The 20,724-nt window shown below is 45.8% G+C and overlaps 1 protein-coding gene across 4 annotated transcripts in view; it reads right to left on the reverse strand.

Annotated features, from left to right (window-relative positions):
• The window catches only part of Stk38l (serine/threonine kinase 38 like), a 62,386-nt gene extending 60,148 nt beyond the window's left edge, over positions 1 to 2,238 (reverse strand). Inside the window, exon 1 of one of the 4 annotated variants that reach the window (XM_087903951.1) lies at positions 2,161 to 2,238. The gene's annotated coding sequence lies outside the window, so the exon portion shown is untranslated. The remainder of the gene's footprint in view (positions 1 to 2,160) is intronic. The other 3 variants (XM_087903949.1, XM_087903952.1, XM_087903950.1) reach the window with 3 other exon arrangements.
• Between the last annotated feature and the right edge of the window lie 18,486 nt (positions 2,239 to 20,724).

Here is a 20,724-nt window from a genome sequence, read left to right on the forward strand (position 1 = left end):
CTCCACAAACGCCTTTTCTGAAACCCTCTGCTGTCTGGTAAGATCCAGTCCCTCGTTCCTCAGCTTCAGCCTGAATTTTATATTCTAGTCACTGGAGGCGGGGTCATTTCTCTCCACCTGCCTCAGGACAAACCATAGTATCTGTGTGTGTACAGCAGGTAACCAACTCTTCCCTCCTTTTAGCCCCTCCTCCCAATGATCAGCACAACCTTCACCAGGAGAGAGAGTCGTCCCATGGAACCAGTACTTGAAAGTAAAGTTCATGCCTAAGTATTTCCCGGAGACTTGAACAAAAACACGGAAGAAAGAAAGGAGATAAATGTTTATTTGTTTGGGTTTTTGTTTTTCTTTTGTTTTAAACAAAATCCTTCCACCTTAAGCTGTTTTAATCATCTCACTGACACAGCCCGTGGTGCTTTTCATAAAAATCCAGGGGCAGGCTTTTTGCTCCTGTCAAACCTAACCCAGTCACAACTTGCCCATCTGTTGATTTGACTGTAATGCTAGGATTCTCAAACCCTTGCTTAACTGGCTCCGCATTTACTTATGTAAAATAAATTTATTTGACCCCACAGTGAGATGCAGATCCTCCTGGCTTTGGTGGCCCCAACTTTTCCCAGCTGGAAAAAAAAAAAAAGCGCTCTGCTAAGCCTGTTACCAACACGATGCTTCTGGTATTTGAGGGAGCAGAACTTTTCTAAAGAAAAATGGTCAAACCGAAGCTAACACTCACTATCTATAAAATACATTTTTCCTTTGTTCTTAATGTTTCATCTTTTGAAATTAAAACTTAGTATTTAAAAACTGCATTATTTGATTTTGTTTTTGAGAAAGAACTTAAAGACGATAGCATAGGGAGGAGGAATCTGAAAGAGCTTGGGGGAGGGAAAGGATATGACCAAAATATATTTAAACTTGAAAATTGTTTTAAATAGTAATTTTTAAAAAAACCTGCAAAAGATACTTTTTTATTTGCACAATCGTTGTTTCTAGTCTTTGACTCATTTTTTAAGCAAACTCCAAAATAAATGATGGGACTAGCAGTGTTGTACTTACTGTGGCTTTTCTGAGTCTAATCTGTTTCATTCCTTAACAGAAACAAACACGACACTCAAACCTACCCAGTTCACTAAGAGAAAAACACCGAGTGAGGTCATACCCCAAAACTGATCCATTGTACTTCTTTTGGGATTAGGATTTTCCACGTAAAAGTACTTTTATGAACTTAAGCAATAAATATCATAATTTATCATATTTTGAACTAATTTCTCTCCCCAAACAGATGCTCTTGGCCACGGGGCAAGAGAGTATAATAAACTTAATTGTTTTATATACCCTGAGGCACAAAAGAAAAAAACGAAACGTGTGTGTGTGTGTGTTATCGAGACAACTTGGAATGCAAATTGCAAGGCTGAAGAATAGCAGATCTTGACTTGAACGGAGACCTGGACGATTTAAGCTACCACTGCCAAACAAGGGCAAGATCTCCCTCGTCAATCACCACCTTAAAACCATTTAACTTTGCTCGTCTAGCTCCCTGGCAGTCGCCGGGCTAATACCAGGGCCATTTCCATAAGTGGCTTCTAGCGAAACGCATCCCAAGTTGCAAAGAGAAGCCAGAGAGCGAGCGCGCCGGCGCTGCCCCGAGTCCCGGGGGGCGGGAGCAGCGCACTTCTGCAGCAGCGGCGCTCCAGCCCCACCTCGCATCTCTGCACAACCTTTCTCCAAACTTCGGGATCCGAAAAGCGACCCCGGACCGGGGACAGTCGCGTCGGTGACCGGCAGGCCAGCGGCTTCAGAACAGTTTGCTGTCTGCACCGTGCACCGGCAACTTCGTGCCGGCCACCCGTGCCCTCCGCGTCGGGAGCGGACAGGGAGAGTGGGCCGGGAGCAGGGGCGAGCGCGGACCGGCGGCTCCGCTCCGGGGTGCGCAGGCTGCCGCACCCGCCGGGGCGAAGGCCCCAGTGACTGACAGGCGCTGGGGGCGCGGCCCCGCCTGCAGCCCGGGGACGCCGCGCACAGCACAGCCGCGGTCCTCCGCTCCGCCGGGGATGGCAGGGCCGAGCGCCGTGAGCAGAGCCTCCCCAGCGCGAGCGCAGCCGAAGCTCCGCCGCCCTGCCCCGCGCCCCGCGCCCGCAGCCACCCCGCGCCCGCGCTCACCTGCCCGGGTCGCCCGCGGCTGCTCAGCCTCCTCAGTCCCCGCAGCCCGCGGCGAGCGTCCACCGCGCCAAGCCCCGCCCCGCCCCGCCCCGAGAGGCGGGACCAAGACGGCCGCTCCGGAGTCTCGCGAGGCTTGACTCCTGGGTGTATTTTTTTTTGAAGGGGGTCGGTCCTGACGTCATACGCACCGGGCGGAAGTAGTCTTCTGGCGTCAAATCCCGCCACTCCCACCTTCGCTGGTGGTCCAGGAGCGTCAACTCTGAACTATCATTGCTAGGCATTGCCTCCTGGCCTTTTCTGGTTAGAACTGTTTCTGTTTTACCCTGAGAGGGACTGGGGTGACGCAGAGGTACTTACTCACCGCCCTCCGCACTTCTCTAGGTCATCCAAAGACAGTTAAGAGGGGGAGATCACTCGTTTTTGCAGTTCTGTGACTTCCATGTCTCCATGGCTGGACCCGAATGACTTAGGAGTTCCGATGTAGGAAGACGACAAGAAACTTGCCAGCATACATGAAACATTTGCTGACTTACCTTGAAAATCCGGCTGGCAACACAACGTAAAATAATAGGGTGGGGAATTGCCATCAATTGTCTTCCCTTCTCTCCTCATTAAAGACAGACGGGGTTTGGGACCCAGGGAGTGCCTGAAAGTGAGCATAGAGCCACCACTATACACTGTGTGTCCTATACACACGTGTGATTAACGTATGCATCCCGCATAGTAAGGGATAACAATAGATTTCAGCAACCTCATCTGGTCCGCCCTCGTCTTTAATTCAACAGCGTTCACTCAAAAACAAAACAAAACAAAGGTACGGTGGCTCATGCATGTAATACCACTACTCAGGAGGCTGAGGCCGGAGCTGCAGCAAGTTTAAGACCAGCCTGTGCTACACACTGAGTTTGAGCCCAGCTGGGTTTACGGAATGAGACCCAGTCTTAACAACAACAAAATAACAGACTACAACTTGTCATGATTTATCCAGGCTGCCAGCTACTCTTGGCACTTGGGGCAATGATGAAATAAAATGAGGGGTACTGGAACCCAAGCCTCATGCTCTGATGGCTGATGGCACAACTCACAGCGGCCGGGAGCTTAGCATCCAGAGCTTAGCATACCCCTTACTGCCGCTCCTCGCCTCCTGGGTGTAACACACTGGGGGAGGTGAAAGACTTCTGGGCTACTCAGAATGGCATCCCATTTAAATCATTATGAATCATTTATTTCTGGAATTTTCCACTTCATATTTTTAGAATATGGTTGACTGCGGGTGGCTGGGACTGGAGGAAGTGTGTCTGGATAGCCAGAGAAGAGACTACTGTAGTTGGGAAATCACTTTCCCACAGGATGACACAGGGGAGTGTTTTGGGAAAGTAACACAGTTTTGTTTGGGGGATAAATCTGGTCTTTTAATAGGACAAATAAAATCATTCCCAGTCCAATCACTGCTGACAAATTCATCTCTTAATATAAACATCGGAGTTGCATGAAATACCCCTTAACTTTTTCACTATTAAAACAGCATATGAAGTAGGAAATTTTCACACAAGGGCTAGAGAGATGACTCAGAGATTAAAAACTCTTGCTGCTCTTGCAGAAGACCAGAGTTAGGTTCCCAGCATCCACCGCACATGGTACACACTGTAATTCCAGCTCAGGGAATCTGAAACCTTTTACAGTCACTATGGGCAACTACATGCATGCGCACACACACACAGAGAGAGGCATGTATCATAAATTAAAACACCTAAACTTTAAAATATATAGCAATTGAGGGCTGAAGAGATGGTTATGTCTCTGAAGGGCTTGCCCCACAAGATAAAGAGCTGAAAATTAGGGTCCCTAGTACCCATTTTTAAAAGCCCTATCTGTAACCTTAGCCCTGGGGAGGTAGGGGTAGGAATAGGCAGAATTCTGGAGCTTATTGCCCAGCTGACTCAGTCAATCCAAGAGCTCAAGGTTCATTGAAAGATACTGTCTCAAAAAATAATGTGAAAGAATGGGGGTGTAGCTCAGTGGTAGAGCATTTGCCTAGCAGGTGCAAAGCCCTGAGTTTAGTCCTCTGTATCAGGAACAAAACAAAACATAGTTCCCCATAAGTCTGGGAAGGTGGCTCAGCGGGTAAGAGTAAGAACTGCTCTGGCAAGAGGAAAGGTTGCTTCCCAGCCCTCTTAATTGTGTGCCCCATGACCTCCTCTAACTTAGGCGCCAGGGTATCTGGTGCACCCTTCCTGATTCCACACGCAGCTACACTCACCTGACATGTAGGAAAGAATCATAGCATTATTTCATTCTCTCTCTCTCTCTCTCATATATATATATATATATATATATATATATATATATATATATATATATATATATTCTGCGCTTTTCCATACACAGCTTGAGAAAAGAAGTAGTCTGGTATTCGGTGTATGCATAAGGAAATTGACTCCACAGTCACACAGTCGCAAATGACAAATGTCATATGCAAAGAGTGGCTTTAACTGCTCAAACAAGCTTGACAGAGGCCTGAACACAGCACTCCTTAAACTCTCTATATGTGCATAACAACTCAAGTGTGCAGGGTCAAAAATATTTTATGGTTTGCTTGATAGCAAATTTGAGTTTCCGAATATATATGCTTTTCCACAACACTGTGGTAAGGTGAACTAATCTAGAATGTTTGACGAGCATAAGTTTGGCCTCTAGGTAGCTTGAGATCATTCTAAACAACTTCCCTTAGGAGGTCATTGATGTTATTCAAACCGAAACATTTTAGAGATATATGCACCTCTTGAAATTCTGGTGAATCACCTTTCAAAGTAATATTCTGAAATGCCCTTCAGACAAGTATCTAAACCGGGCAGTGGTGACACACGCCTTTAATTCCTGTGCACTCAGGAGGCACAGGCAGGCAGATCTCTGTGAACTGGAGGTCAACCTGGTCTACACAGTGTGTCTCAGGACAGCCAGGGCTACACAGAGAGACTCTGTGTCAAAACAAAACAAAAAAAAGTCACCAAGAGGTTAAGACTCTCCACGTAATAACTCCTGAGGAATAGAGTCCTGCCTACAATCTCGCAAGTAAGTTTAGGGGCAGAATTTTGTGTTGCATCCCCTTTAACAGTCTGGCAGCACCAGACCCAGCTGAGTCAAGCCAGGTCCTTTCCTACACAAGTCTGGAGTAATAAATGATTTTGATTTTGTTTTTCTGAGACAGGGTTTCTCTGTGAAGCCCAGGCAGTGCTGAAACTCACTCTGTAGTTCTTAAATGCAAAGATCTACTTACCTCTGCTCCCCAAGTGCTGGGATTAAAGTCATGAACTGCTCCACAAGACGATAAATTGTTTTAAATTACAAAGGTTTGGGGATAATTTGTTACACAGGTGTAGATAACTGAACAGCTTTATGCAGAGTTTTTTATTAATGTGCTAAACAATATCAAGACTGGCAGGATGTTTGTCATAGTGACATATATCAGCAATATATATCACTTCTGAGAGATCTGAAGTGACTTTAGTGTGGTAGACATGTGTAGCATTTCTACTGGGAATAAAGTCATAGATATCACTAATATTAGTATAATTTCCCGTCTCCCTAGGGATGAAAGAAATGATGGTTTTCAGTTTGTATTTAGTGAAAGAAATATAAATATATACATGTTGATTAGAACTATATCCATATTCCATAAAAACTTATTCTCAAGAACATCCTTGGAGCTGGGAGGTGGTGGTGCACGCCTTTAATCCCAGCACTCAGGAGGCAGAGGCAGGTGAGGCCAGCCTTGTCTACAAGACATAGTTCCAGGACAGGCTCCAAAGCTGCAGAGAAACCCTGTCTCGAAAAACAAACAAACAAAAAGAACATCCTTGGAGCTGAAGGGATGCTTTAGCAGTTAAAAGCATGTATGGCTCTTGCAGAAGACCCACATCCAGTTACCAGCACCCATATTGGGAGGCTCACAACTAACACCAGCTCCAAGTGATCCGACACCCTCTTCTGGCCACCATGGGCACCTGCACTCATACGTTCATGCACACACACACACACACACACACACACACACACACACTTAAAGATAAAATCAAATCTTTTTTTAAAAATCCTTTTAAATAATAGTTCATTTGTGGGACTTATAAATTCTGTCTGTCTATCTATCTATCTATCTATCTATCTATCTATCTATCTATCTATCTCTTAGTTAATGACCCCAGGTGAGGGATAATATTCTGTGGTCATTGCTAACCTTATTTTCTGGTGGTTTAATATGAATTTTATGTTTTTCCTCTACTTTTTTCTCTTCCCCACGTCCATGCTAAACAAATATGGAATATGCAAATCAGTTGATTTTTATGTGACTATGACTCAGACTATTTGAAATGTTAAAATTCGCTCTTTAGAGATGTCAGCTCTTCTAAAAATCTACACACTAAGAAAGTTAATGAGGGAGTTTTCTCTAGTGGTGGGTGGAGTTTCTTTCCTTTTGTTATAGCCACCCTGTTCAGTGGCTCTAAGCACAACTGTGACCCCTTTGGCCATACGTTAACTGCATATCTAGTTGTTCAGCTGATCAAACTCTTGGGCATGAAGAAAGAAGACAGATGGAGACCATCTCAAGAGGCTGCAAGATGGCTCAGCAACTAAAGGTTCCTGCTGCCAACCCTGGTAACGTAAAGTCTGATCCCGCATGGAGGAGAGGAATGTCTCTGACTTATGCCCAGGAGCCGCCCAGATACTACCTGGACCTCAAGAAAAAGTCCAGTGTGGGGACACCTAACCGAAGTGCTTGCCAGCATCTTTGCTCACAGGCAGAGTACAGGACAGACCACAGGCTCATGTGTGAGCCTCAGTCCTGCGCTGGAGGTGCTGTCTGGGGAGTCTGAGGAATCTTTAGCACATGGGGCCTAACTGGGCACATGAGTCTTTGAAGTTTATATCCACCTCTGTTTTATTGCCTAAACTGTTCACTTCATGGTTCACAGTCCACCAGGATTGAGGAGGTATCAGCTTCACCCTTCTGCCACTGTGGAGTCTGTCACCCTTTTCCCTCCTTGTGGGAAACCTTCTCTAGCCATGACCCACAAACCTTCCTCCTTCTGACAGATAACGCTACCACAGCAGTAGAAGCCACTAACACGATTCTTCTGCTCTCTAAACCACAGGACGCTCGTCCATATGGGGATAATTTAGAAGGTCCTCATTATGGGAGGATAGTTGTTACGAGGTGGGAGGTGGTCAATTAAATATTAGAAGTGTTCAGTTGGAACCTCCAGCTTGCTCCAGCGTGGTGCAGAAAGCCCCATCCATGTATTTCTCTCCAAACCCCACCACTCAGAGAATCTCCAATAAAAACTGGGCACCAACAAGCCCAGTTCCAACATTCCTGGCTACTGTTGCAACTTCCTCCCCTGTTGCTACCAGAAGCCCAAGTTCTCCCCTAAAGTGTTCAACTTTTGACCATTCTTGGGTAAAACTCAGCTTATAGATAGACAGGCCATCTCACTCTAAAGACAGACACGCCTACAGCCTACAAAGTCTCCTTGCTTTGGTTCGGGGTACGACTTTTCCGGCCTCATCCTCTGGGACTGCAGGACTTACCTAGGAGTTGCTTTACTCAAATAAACCTATTCTACTTTTGAATTCCACTTGCTCTGGCTTACTGTCTTGGCAGAGAACCTTATTAAAGAGGGCCAGTGTTTGCCTGTAACATTAAAGAAAATAGGGGGTGGGTTATTTTTGCATTTTGGCAGGGGGATTCTGATGCAGTCTGGGGTCTTGAAAGGGATTCATTTTCTCTGCTGGTTAAAAGGTTAAAATCTGAAGCAGAGCCTGTGACACAGAGAATTCTCGAGGCAGGATGGACAGTTGGCAAAGGTGTTTATTGAGGGTGAGGGAACGCAGACACATGCAGCAGGCCCAGAGAGAAAAAGACTCTGCAAAGCAGAGGAGCTCAGAAAGCTGAAATTCCAGTCTCTGCTTAGGGGCTGGGAGTTTTAAAGCCTCTTAAGCATTTTTCTCCTCTACTTTAGGGTTGGTCTGTCTGAAGACAATGGTTGTCTGGTCCACAACTGTTGTGTGACACCCCAATCTGGCCTTGAACTTGTCGAGTGAGTACCTCAGCAGGACCCTGCTGGTGCCATATCAGGATGGGGAGGAAGGAGCAGGCCACCTTGAGAATTTGTCACCTTCATTACCTAGCCTTGGCCCCTCTCCTTACTGTCCGCCTACCAGGGAACCTGTCTACCTTCTAGTCTTTCAATTCCATCAAAAAATGAAACTTCAAATAAGATTTTTATTAGAGTTTAAACTGGGAGTGTTGGTACATAGCTTTAATGTGAACACTTGGGGGGCAGGCAGATCTCTGTGACTTCAAGATCATCCTGGTCTACATATAGAGTTCTAGGGCAGACAGACAGACAGACAGACAGACACACACACACACACACAGAGAGAGAGAGAGAGAGAGAGAGAGAGAGAGAGAGAGAGAGGCACACAGAGAGAATCACACACACATACACACAATTACAAATTAAATCTAAACAAAAGCAAAGGAAAACTAAAAAGGCTAAGACATTGTCACAAGCTAAGGATGATCCTAGAATGGAACAGAAAGAAAGCCTGCATAGAGATCCATCTTAATTGATCAATTGCTGGTTATCGGCCTCATGTTTTGATGATCTTTGCTTCTTTGCACAATCTTCTAACTATCTGAATAAAGACAAGGTGTGAATGACCTCGCTGCACAGGCGTGAGCCTAAGTTCCTGTTTCAGTCCTGGGGCTAAGGTTGGGAGGAGGCTGTAACGGTCGTCTGGGAGGTCGCACAGCCTGTGGGTTCTTTAACGACACACAGCCTTCTAGAGGGGTCTGGGGCCGGCAGGAGCATTTCCTGGATGAGCGATTAGGATGGGCGCCCAGGACCTGCCTCACACTCTGCTGCACTCCCAACCTCCCCAGGAGTGTGGTTGACGTCTCCGAACGGTAACCTTCTGCTTTTTATGCTGACTTGGTTTCCTGGAAGAAGTAAACCACACAGGACTTTCAAGCTGAAAAGGACTCCTCTTCCTCCTCCTTGGTTAGAGCACACAGGGCCTCTGGAGGTCAAAGTTAGCTCCACGTGATAGCAATGGGCCGCTGAAGGATTCAGAAAAGTGATTAAACAAACAGTCCAATGTCAGTGTGAACTGCTCTGCACTCCGGTGCCAGTGTGAACTGCTCTGCACTTCCGTGCCAGTGTGAACTGCTCTGCACCCCGGTGCCAGTGTGAACTGTTCTGCCTTCCAATGCCAGTGTGAACCGAGTACCTTAAAGGTTGTGGAAATATAGGTAAATTGTAAACCACAGAAATCCTCTTCTTTATCAAGTGCATTTCCAAAATGACTTTCCAGCTACATTTTCCTATGAGGCAAGAATGTGCCAATTAGCAAATATAAACATATGCAGGAAAGGCTGAGGACATGGTTCAGTGGCAGACAGCTGGTCTTGTCATACACATGGTGGGTTCAACAATACCCCAGTATGTGCATGAGCACACAAACACACATGCAGCAGTATTTAAGTATAAAATCATGGTTAAATATTTTGTTTACACAGTACTCTTTGAGCTTATCTCAAACATGACCAGTTTTGCTCTGGGAAGAGCTTTAGTATCTGTCAGTAACAAATATAATTTTATTTTTAATCTTTTTAAATTAATGTGTATGTGTGTGAAGCTGAGTTAGTTTTTGTGCACCGTGTGTGTGTGTGTGTGTGTGTGTGTGTGTGTGTGTGTATGTGTGTGTGTGTGTGCAGTGCCATGGAGGCCAGAAGAGAATGTCAGATGCCCTGGAACTGAATTTAAAAGTAGTTGTGAGCCACCATATAGGTGCTGGGAAATGAATCTAGGTCTTCTGGAAGAGCAGCCTATTGTGGAATATTATTTTAACTAGGCAAACGATGTGGGATTCCCCTCTGTATGCTGTGATTACCACTGATTAATAAAGACACTGTCTTGAGCCTGTGCAGGACAGAATAGAGGTGGGTGGGACAGAACCTTGCTGGTAAGCCACAGTCACGTGGCAATACGCAGATTAGTAGAAATGGGTTAAATTAAGATGTAAGAGCTAACCAATAAGAAGTAAGAGCTAATAGGCCAAGCGGTGATTTAAATAATACAGTTTCTGTGTGGTTATTTCAGGGCTGAGCAGCCAGGAACAAACAAGCAGCCTCCTTACAACAGGCAAAGATGTGTTATATTTTTAATGCTGCAGAATATTACTTTAACTATGTAAATGTATGTTACATTTGTGTATGCTGCATCTGATTAATTATGTAAAGATGTGTTGCTGTTTCTCCTTGCCTACCTAAGGCACCTGATTGGTCTAATAAAGAGCTGAATGGCCAATAGCTAGGCAGAGAAAGGATAGGCAGGGCTGGCAGGCAGAGAGAATAAATTGGAGGAGAAATCTAGAGAAAGAGCGAGGGAAGGAGGAGAAGAGAACGAGGTACGCTCTCGCTGCCAGGAGTCAGGCAGATGCCAGACAGACAGACATAAAGAAGCAGTGGAAGTAAAATGTACAGAAAGTACAACGCCCCGCGGCAAAAGGTAGGTCAAGAGAAACAGGCTAATTTAAGTTAAAAGAGCTAGATATGAGCCTAAGCTAGGCCAGGCATTCAAAACTAATAGTACGTCTCTGTGTCACGATTGGGAGCTGGTTGATGGCCTAAGAGGAAAAATCCCTGGTGTAGCAGCCCAGTCCATGCTTGGAGCTACTGAGCCATCTCCAGCCTCTGATACACACTTTTGAGAGAATCATTTGCTGGGTCCCTAAGGAGACTTAGTAGGAAAGGCTCTTGCCCTGCAAACTGTCAATCTGACTTTGACCCCCAGAACCCACTAATGATTGAAGGAGAGAACCAAATTTCACAAAGTTGTCTTCTCACTTTTGTATGCACGCCATGGCAGGCACACACCCATACACAACAACATAACAAATAAAATAAAAAAGAACAGTTCATTACAAACCGCCTCTGTGGTCCACAAACACTGTTGGTAAACTTTCATGGGACCTGAATGTGAACATAATGATAAGCTGAGCTCCCAGCCAATCAGAAACGTGTTTGGAATCTTGCTGCATCTGTCTGAAGAAGAATGCTACTAAGGACCTCTACAGACACTTACTACTTTCATCCAAGGATCCCGAAGCGATTGTGTGTGACAGAAGACAATCCTGATGTCATTCCTCAGACACTGTGCACCTAAAAAATAAAATGTGTGTATGTGTATTTCGCCTGCATGTATGTGTGTGTACCAAGCCTGTTCTGCGGGGACTAGAGAGAGCACCTAGTTCCTTGGTACTGTAGTTTCACACAGCTGTGTACTGCCAACTGGGAGTTGGGAATCTGATCGGGGTCCCCCGGAACAACAGCCGGTGTGCTTAACTTCAGAGTCAACTTTCCAGCTTTGTTTTGTTTTGTTTTAAGACAGAATCTCACTATGTAGCCCTCAGTGTTCTGGGATTCGATACAGACTGGGATGGCCTGAAACTCATGAGTATCTGCCTGTTTCTGCCTCCCCAGTGTTGGGACCAAACGGATCTCCATTCCTGGAGCTTACTGGCTAGCCATCCTAACCAATCAGTGAGCTTTGGGTTCAGTAAGCAATCCTGTCTCCAAAAATTGGAAGAATAGTAGAAGATGCACAGGGCTTTTTCTTTGGGGCCACTGACCAGCTCCCAAATCATGACGCAGAGACTTGTTATTAGTTTTGAGTGCTCGGCCTAGCTTGAGTTTGTTTCTGACTATCTCTTAACTTAAGTTAGTCTTTCCTCTCTATCTACCTTTCCCCTCAGGGCTTTTACTTTTCTTCCTTCTGTGTATTTTACCTTCACTGTCTCTTGTGTCTGTCTAGCTGGTGTCTGTCTGGCTCCTGGCCCCAGGAATGTCCCTCATTCTCTCCCCTTCTCTCATTCTTGTTGAGCCTAGATTTCTCCTCCTATTCATTCTCTCTGGGCACCAGCCCTGCCTGTCCTTTCTCCTGCCTCGCTATTGGTCACTTGCTCTTATTAGAACAATCTGGCAAGGTGAGACAAACGCAAGTCATCTTTTCATAAGTAAACAAATGCAGCATAAACAAAAATAACATACCTTTACACAGTTAAGTAATATTCTGCAACCTAAAAAATATTGCACATCTTTGCCCAGTTAAAATAATATTCCAGAACAAGAAAACATTTGGCATTGATCTCTGACCTCCATTCACCAGCTTGTGTACACACACATACACACTACGCACACATACACCAAAATAAACAAACCTAGATCAATAGCCTCACCGATGTAAAGCCCCAGCTTCAGTCCCTAGCACCACAGAAACAAAGCGAAATAAAACAGAGGCCTCCATCAGCAGATCGACACTGTGCTCAGAGTCACCAGGAGCGGTGATATAATCAGGAGACAAAGACAGGTATGTAAAAAGCTTCTGGATGCAGGTGTACACACACACATGTACACACACATAAAGTATACACACGCATGCACATACTCAAAAAGTGTGTACCCATATGCACACACACAAAATGTGCACACATGAAGTGCACACACACAACATGTACATACACACATAAAGTGTATACACACAAATTGTATACACACACAAAGTGTACACCCAGTGTATATACACACACCAAGTATACACACACACAAAGTGAACACACACACACACACACATACAGTTGCATACAAACAAAGATGTGGTGTGAGCATGTGTGCCACCATCAAAGGTTCTCCAGAGCCCTCATTCGTGGCAAGGCTGTCAACATCGAGAGGGAAGTGAGCTTTAGTTTAGAATTCTATGTCTGGGTTTGCTGTCAACTGGGCAAAGCCTTTTACTTTCAGATATGCACACGTTGTGTAAACTTCTCCTGGGCAAACAGACAGGGTGCCAACAACAGGCAAAGGCTGATTCTGTTCATCTAGCCTGGTGAACCAATAAGCTTAATTAGGGTTACTTGCAGAAGCATGGCCAGCTAGGGAGTAGCTACCACACCGAGGAACCACCTTCCACTCCGTGCCCACCGACCAACAGTTGCCCGTGGGTTTCAGGGTTCTATCATCGCTGAGAGAGCTCCCCCAGTGAGATTCTCTCCCTTAACAGCATGTTTTCTTCTCCAAAGTTTCTATTTCTGTTCTAGTTCCATAGATATTTTTGTTCCACACTTCCCTCGTCATTGTCTTTCCCAGCATGACTTCAATTCTCATTTGTTCCAAACCTGCTCCAATTAATCAAATCTTTTCCAAACTTGATTGTGGTCTGCAAAGGAAAGTTGGGGAGCTGAGATGGGTGGGGCTGGCTTGCCAGAGGAGGAAAAGCTTCCCAAGGCAAAAAGAGGGCAATTCAAACGGGGAACTCAGGCACACTCCCAATCCGGCCAAGAACCCAGCCGTTGAAGTCCCCACCACCTTAGGATTTCTATGCATTTGCTCACACATTTAAACAGGACAGACAAGAGACTGTTTCACACTTGGCACTGGCCTGAAAATTACCAGATTAAAATAACCCATGCTCTTTCTGGGACTGCCATGGAGTCATACCCCAGGGACCATATATTTTTGTTCAAGACCTTCTGGCCACACAGTGAACTCAAATCCCAAAGGATCCTGGGAACCAAGATAGACTCAGGACTTGGGAGGGGCTGTTTGCACAGTCAGGAAATGGCTCACAGAGGGGGCAGGGTCGATTGCTTTTGTGGGGAGTGGTTGCCCTGGGAGACCTCCCATCACCACCATGGGCCCTTGGCTGCCTGGTTTCCTCCCCTGCATAGGGCAGCATCAGAGCGGAAAGAATGCCTGTTCCAGTCGGGACTCGCCCCACTGCAAGAAGAGGGTGTCTGATTCACGGACAGTCTGCCTTGGGTGGGTGAATGGGAAGTGTGTGGTCTTTTAAGAAGAAGCCTTTTGGGGCTTTCAGGTTTCACATTATAGAAAAAGGAACCTGCCTTTACTGGTCTCTGTGTGTGTTTATATTTAAGACGGGCCAGCATGAGAAAGCTGCAGAAATAACTCGGTCCACCGTTGGCAATGCCCTCTCTACCCACTGTAAAGGATGAGGGTGTGACTCAATGATAAAGTGTCTTCCTGCGACAGCCAGGCACTAGATTCATCAGTCTTGCACCCCTCCCAGATAAAAGTCCTCTGTGGTGGTTACCATGGGTTGTCAACCTCAAGGTCTAGAATTACCTAAGATTATCTTGATTATGTTAAATAAAGATAGATTCAACTTAAGTATAGACAGTCACACTCCTAAGAGCTGGGGTTCCAAAGAGAAAGGAGGTGAGGTGAGCACAGGCATTACCCCCCTCCCTCCCTCCTTTCTGTGGAAGCAATGTAACCAATGCACCACAACTTCCCAGCCATGATGGGCTGTACTGTGCACTCTGGCTGTCCTGGAACTAGCTCTGTAGACCAGACTGGCCTCAAACTCAGAGATCTGCATCCCACCACCGCTGAACCAGCCGATGACTCAAAGTCCAGTCTCCACTAGGGTTCAGCGTTGGTGGGGTGCCCTCAGTGGGTTTGGAAGGGGCATAATGGCCCGTGTCTGCACCTCTGTGGCAGTGAACAGAGAAGCCCCACTCCCCTACATGTCCTCTGTGCATCGCCTGCTCATCCCTGCCCAGACTTCACTGAGCGCTCTGCTGTGACCACTGCTCTGTCTTCCCCACGTTCTCAAGTGATAAGAATCACCGGTGTGGCCTTTCCTAGCCGCTGCTTTCATTTTGTATATTATTGTTAATGTGTAACAATTTCTCCCAGACTCGCCCATACTTAGGAACTTAAAAGACAGGCCCACTTTCTAAGGCTTGAGAAGTAGCCTAGACCGGACTGATGTCGCTGTGTTGAAGCACCATGAGGGCACTGCTCATCACTGAAGGAAGTTGGGACAGGAGCTCACACAGGGCAGGAACCTGGAAGGAGGAGCTGGTGCACAGGCCATGGAGGGGCGCTGCGGATTGGCTTGCTCCCCATGGCTTGCTCAACCTAGCTTCTTACAGGACCATCAGCCCAGGCATGGCACTACCTATAACGAACTGGGCCACGCCCCATCAATCACTAATTTAAAAGATGTTCTATAGGTTTGTCTATAGGAGGCATTTTCTCAAGCAACGCTCCTTCCTCTCCAACTATTCTAGCCAGGGTCACGATGACATAAAACTACCCAGCATAGGAAGTTAACAACTCAAGAGTCTTGGGAAGTTTCTAAAACTGACCAGCTGCACAGGGACCATGCCTAGTCCCAAGGTTGTATAAGCAAAAGGACTGCCGAGGAGACAGACACTCACCAAGCTGCCTGGGAGAGACGCAGACAGAGTTTCCTAGAAGACACTCTCCAACCTGTAGAGCTGTCTTCAAGTCATGCAGTGAGAGCTAGGGTTCTGGTTTCTGTGAGCCATCTCCCCTTCTAAGGAAGACTTAGTGATGAAGCTGTCCTCAAGTCTCTTCTGCTCCTGTAAGTAAGTAAACCTAATAAATGCATTCATTCACCAAGTTAGACTTTAGTGATAGGCCGATCACTAAATTTGGCCACCATCAATTCCCTATCTGGAAACAGAAGACAGGAGTTCATGTCTCCCCGGGGACAGTGTCACCCGAGTATATGAGTAAAATCTATACAAAGGAAAACCTGAAAGATGGGGGTTAGGCAAATGGAATTATAGTGTAAGAGTCAAATAATGCTTTTGAAAAGTAGAATAATGATAACTGAAGATAGACTGTGAAATTTAAGATGTTTATCACTTGAGAAAACTATGTTGTATGGAAGATACTTAGCCAAAATATCACTAGCATATCTAAAAATATCAGCTTGTGGGCTGACTGAGTGAGATGTTTTAGTAGGTGAAGGTGCAGTAATCAAGAGGTGGAGGCAGTCACTCTTAGCTTCTTGACTGAAAAAAAAAGAGGTGGAGGCAGGAAGATCAGAGGTTTGGGGTCCTCACTCTACCACCACGTACAACCTTTGGGAGTTACCGACCCTTTCATAGTGGGTGTGTATCAGATATCCTGCATATTAGGTACTTATGTTACAATTCTTAACAGTAGCAAAATTACAGTTATGAAGTAGCAATGAAAATAATTTTATAGTTGGGGTCTTCACAACATGAGGAGCTGCTTTAAAGGGTCCCAGCATCAGGAAGGTGAGAACCACCGCTCTACTATATAGCAAGTTTGAAACCAGCCTGGGCTACGTGAGACTGCAATAAGAATGTTAGAAGGAAGAGCTGTTCAGTGTTCTTATCAGGCTTAGACTATATAGTCTTGTTTGTCTTGGAACTGGCTGTGTAGACCAGGCAGGCCTTGAGCTCACAGGAATCCCCCTGCCCCTATCTCCTGAGTGCTAGGATTAAAGGTGTGCACCACCATGCTCCACAGATTCAGGGTATCTCGAGTATAAGAACAGTGTGTAGAAGGAACATGGCCCCATTAATTATTTGTGTAAATACACATAACCTTTTTGTACATGTTTTATTCATATCTATATTTTACTTATATAAAACATAGCATGTGACTATTATCAAATATTAACCAGACATGATGTCTCAAAGTTGTAATCACTGTGTTCATGAGGGTGAGGCAGGGGGATTGGTATGAGTCCAAGGGGCCAGTCCCGGGACAGAGTGGGGCCCTATCTCAAAACACAAGTTTAAATGGCTACCCTTCAATTGTTAACTCAATTCATTCTTGTGCTTTTCTTTATTTTCTTTCTTTTTTGTTTTTGTTCTTCGAGACAAAGTTTCTCTGTAGCTTTGGGGCCTGTCCTGGAACTAGCTCTTGTAGACCAGGGTGGCCTCGACCTCACAGAAATCTGCCTGCCTCTGCCTCTCAAGTACTGGGATTAAGGGCGTGCAACACCACCGCCCGGCCTTTTCTTTATTTTCTACAGAGATTTCTCAGTAGTTAGAGCACCGGCTGCTTGTCTGGAGGACCTAGGTTCAATGCCCAGCACCCACAGGGTAGCTCATGGTCACATTCCAGGGGATGAATATGGTGCACAAACATGAAGGCAAAACACCAATACACAATTAATAACCTTATTGGAAAAGGTTAATAAAATTCCTCGTAAGGAGACCCATGTCTTTTCCAGTCGGCTGACACTGACCACGCTGCTGTAGAGCTTGTCCTCTCGCCGTTGTCATCGGGAAAGCAGAGCCGATGTGATCACTGGCAGGAGGCCCTCGCTACAGAGAAACCCTGTCTTGATAAACCAAAAATAAATAAACAAATAAAAATAAAATAAAAGATGTGTGTTGGGCCAGGTATCGGTAGGACAGAGGCAGGCAGATCTCAGAGTTTGAGATCAGCCTGGTCTGCAGAGTGAGTTCTAGGACAGCCAGGGCTACACAGAGAAACCCTGTCTCAAAACAAAACAAACAAAAAAGATGTGTCTTGAGATGTTGAGATAGAATAAATGTGGAGAAAGAAGAAAGAAGAGAAAGAACAAGAGGAAAAAGAAAGAAAGAAAGAAAGAAAGAAAGAAAGAAAGAGCGAGCCTTAAGACCTGTCACAAAACCTTCAGCCCCACTAGACACTGGCTTATCTAACCTCACTTTTGGCTCAGTGGCAATGTCTCTCTTCAAACCAGTACCCACACTGGGCTGATTTAAATGTGAAATGTTCCCCATAGGCTCCTGTGTTAGGAAGTGTTCCCAGCTGCTGATGCTTGTTTCAGTTGATTAGGAGGCATTTAGGCCATGGAGCCTTGCTAGGGCAAACAGCCGCTGGGGAACAGATCTGAGGGTTCTAGCTTGTCCTGTTTCTGGCTGTGTCTCTCTTCCAGGGCAGTAACCAGCCACCCCACACTCTTGCTGCTGCAGACATGGACCCCCATGCCCTCCCCGTGATGGGTAATATCCCCTCAAACCACAAGCCAAATTAGATACCATCTCTGTTGTAATTTTAAAAAGCGGCACAAGAGAGAAAGACACCATGCAACAGAGCTGGAGGGATTTTTATGGGGAGGAAAGTGAATGGGAAAGTGGGGAGGATAGAGGAGGCCGGCCTCTGGGGACAGGAGTAGAGGAAGGAGAGGGAAGGGGAGGGGAGAGGAGGGGAGGGGAGGGGAGGGGAGGGGAGGGGAGGGGAGGGGAGGGGAGGGGAGGGGAGGGGAGGGGAGGGGAGGGGAGGAAAGGGAAGATGGATACTGAACAAGCGTGAGTAACATACTTGAATCTGTTGTCCATATGTGGGACCAGGCCTGGCTTGAGAAACGGGTGTTATCTGTTTCTAACCCTGAGCCATGCTGCCTAGTTCCACAAGACTTCCTGACCAGGCCTCTGTTTCTAGGCCTCTGTACAGCTTATGGCTAGTTGTCTGCCACTCAGCTGATAATTATATTAGAGTTTTCCAGACAAATCAAGCTTACAGCAATGGTTCTCCAGCTGGGGGTCGACTCCTTTGGGGGTAGAATGACATTTCACAGGGGTCACCTAAGACCATCAGAAAACACAGATATTTATGATTCATAATAGTAGCAAAGCTGCAGTTACGAAGTAGCAAGAAAAACAATTTTATGGTTGGGGATCACTGCAGCATGAGGAACCGAATTAAAGAATCACAGTGTTAAGAATGTTGAGAAGCACAGGCTTATAGAGTATATGTACATGTGGGCATATACATATATGGATTAATTAGAGTGGTTCGCAGACTGTGGACTAGTTAACCCAACAATGGCTATCTATAGACAAAAGGTCCAAAAATCCAGGAGTTGCTCAGTCTGCAAGGGTGTAGACTAGATGTCAGCTGGATGTCTCTGCTGGTCATCTGTATTTGCCGGAATCCCTAAAAAGTTATCTCTAATGACAGTTAGGAAGGGACTTGCCAGTGAGAGCAAGATCAAACCGCCAGAGAGCAAGCTTCTGTCTCTCATCTCCTTTATACCGGCCACAGAAGGTGTGGCCCAGACTAAAGGTGGATCTTTCCACCTAAAAAGATGGATTAAAGGTGTATTTTCCCACCTCTGAAGATCCTAATTAAATGTGGGTCTTCCTACTTCAAATGATTTAATTAAGAAAAAAATTCTTTACAGGCATGCCTAGCCCCTTGGGTTTTGGTTAATTCCAGATGCAAGCAAGTTGGCAAGAGTAGCCATCACCCCTGTCGGACACCGTCCGAATGAAGGTGGTAGATTTTGACGAGGGGATATATGGCCTTTTCTAATGACACTTGGACTGTTCAAGTTATGACTGAGTTGCAAAGACTTGAAATATAAGCCCAAATAACTGGCTCCCACAGATCAGAAATGAGTGTCCTCTCGAGTAAGCTAAGTCTAGGTGGCACAATTGTGCTGTGAGCCCAGCAGTAGCCGCTAGCATCAGCTCTGTCTGCAGTCCTGCCTATGGCACAGGGCTCTTCTCAAGGTTGCCTAATGCAGCAGGCTTTTCCTTCTGGGCCACCAACCAGCTCCCAAATCATGACACAGAGATTTATTATTAGTTATGATTGACCTTAGGTTATGCTTGTTTCTGGTTAGCTTTTTTTTTCTTTTTAACTTAAATTAGCCTGTTTTTCTTGTCCACTGAGAAGGACAGAAGAGGACCTCAGATCCCCCAGAATTGGAGTTACAGGTGGTTATGAGCCACCATCTGAGTGCTGGGAACCCAACCTGGGTCCTTTGCCAGGGCAGCCGGCAGAATGCAGCAAGTGTTCTAAACTGCTGGGCATTTCCTCAGCGCTTTGTCCTCTTATCAACCTAGGACTCTTTCCCCACACCGAATTAGTAATTTTTCTTTTCTTTAGAGCAACCACTTTCTTCCACGCAACCTCATTTATAATATCACAAACTTTCATTTCAGCAGCCCTGGAGAAAGCATTGTGTATCTACAGTTTCCTCTGAGGGGCAATTTTGGAGAGAAGCGTTTAGCTCAAAGCAGATGGCGACAGAAGGCTGACCCCAGCTGCACTTTGTGGGCAACTTTGTTGTCCAAACCTCTGGCCTCCACCCTCTGACTTCGACCCCACTCCCTTGCAGCACTTAGCACTATGGCGCTGTGGTTAACTGTAATGACATGAGCACGGGACTCGAACAGTGATGTCATTTTATGAAAGGGAGGAAATGAGGGACGATGTTGGAAAACCAGATACTTTATCATCCATTGTAAGGGAGTCAATATACCACATTCAACGACAACAAATCACCAATAGTTGAACATCTGAGCTATTTAAAGTTTTTTAAATACTGTGATTCATTCATCCCACTGAAGAATGGAAAGGAGGGGCTGTGGACAAGGCGTGGGAACTTCCTGCTTGGAATAATAAGCAGGGTGACTTAGCAAGAAAGCAAAATAATTAGACATGTGACCAACAGAAGAGGCTTAATCATCCATAAAGCAGATAAGGGTTGTACCTGCAGCAGAATCCTCATATGCAGGACTAGACGTCCTTCACATAAGATGTAAATACCCAAGTGAAGGTTAAAGTCGCGGCCGTGGAAAAGATGCCATGGGAAAAGAAAATCCTTCTTCATCGGAAAAGCGGAAAACTCAAGGTTACAGTGCCAGCGGCGGAAGCCACACCACCACAGTGGCCTGCAGTGACGTGAGGAATTC

The sequence above is a fragment of the Myodes glareolus genome, chromosome 3, assembly GCF_982192425.1.
Source record: "Myodes glareolus chromosome 3, mMyoGla1.1, whole genome shotgun sequence".
In the NCBI taxonomy this organism is placed as follows: domain Eukaryota; kingdom Metazoa; phylum Chordata; class Mammalia; order Rodentia; family Cricetidae; genus Myodes; species Myodes glareolus.